Source organism: Seriola lalandi, unplaced genomic scaffold (genome assembly GCF_002814215.2).
Source record: "Seriola lalandi dorsalis isolate HSWRI2012SDOR001 ecotype SW California unplaced genomic scaffold, Sedor1 jcf7180002054656, whole genome shotgun sequence".
Taxonomy (NCBI): Eukaryota; Metazoa; Chordata; class Actinopteri; order Carangiformes; family Carangidae; genus Seriola; species Seriola lalandi.
The window spans coordinates 18,378-18,764 of NW_019525209.1; the positions used below are offsets into that span (position 1 = coordinate 18,378).

The 387-nt window shown below is 42.9% G+C and overlaps 1 protein-coding gene across 1 annotated transcript in view; it reads right to left on the reverse strand.

Moving 5' to 3' along the window:
- LOC111665619 (B-cell receptor CD22-like) overlaps positions 1-387 on the reverse strand; it is a 30,696-nt gene that overhangs the window by 3,204 nt on the left and 27,105 nt on the right. The gene's annotated exons all lie outside the window — the stretch shown is intronic.

The following is a 387-nucleotide window of genomic DNA, read 5'->3' on the forward strand; positions in this document are numbered from 1 at the left end:
GTTGTGAATCTGAACTTGTACACAGCTGAGTCGCTCTCTCTCAGGTCTCTGATTGTCAGAGTGCAGATGTTCCATGTACGACAATTATACTCCACACGACCTCTGTAGTCTGAGTCTGTTCTCAGATCCACAGCATCATTAATCCATTTAGTAAACCAGAATGTTTTTTCAACTGTAGTATCGTAACCATATATTCTGGAAGGGTATCTGTAGCTGCAGCTTATTTCCACTGTTGATCCTTTAGAGGCACAGATGTGTTTTCGAGGGTAAGTCACTCTCCAGTCCCTCTGACCCTGTATCACTGTAACACAGAGCAGCAGAAACCACAATCAGATTCACAACAACAGAGAGAAACTTTATGGAGGTTCTTCAACATGGAAACCTGCT